Consider the following 232-nt stretch of genomic DNA (forward strand, 5'->3'; position numbering starts at 1 on the left):
GAGGGCACCGGTACCGGGACACCGGGAATGGGAACGGGACAGCGGGAATGGGAACGGGGCACCGGGAATGGGAACGGGGCATTGGGAATAGGAAACCGAGAATGGGAATGGGCACCGGGAATGGGAACAGGACAGCGGGAATGGGAACAGGAATGGGAATGGGCACCGGGAACGGGCACAGGGAACGGGCACCGGGAATGGGCACCGGGAGCGGGCACCGGGAATGGGCACT

This window comes from Corvus brachyrhynchos, unplaced genomic scaffold (assembly GCF_000691975.1).
Source record: "Corvus brachyrhynchos isolate BGI_N302 unplaced genomic scaffold, ASM69197v1 scaffold704, whole genome shotgun sequence".
NCBI classification, from domain to species: Eukaryota; Metazoa; Chordata; class Aves; order Passeriformes; family Corvidae; genus Corvus; species Corvus brachyrhynchos.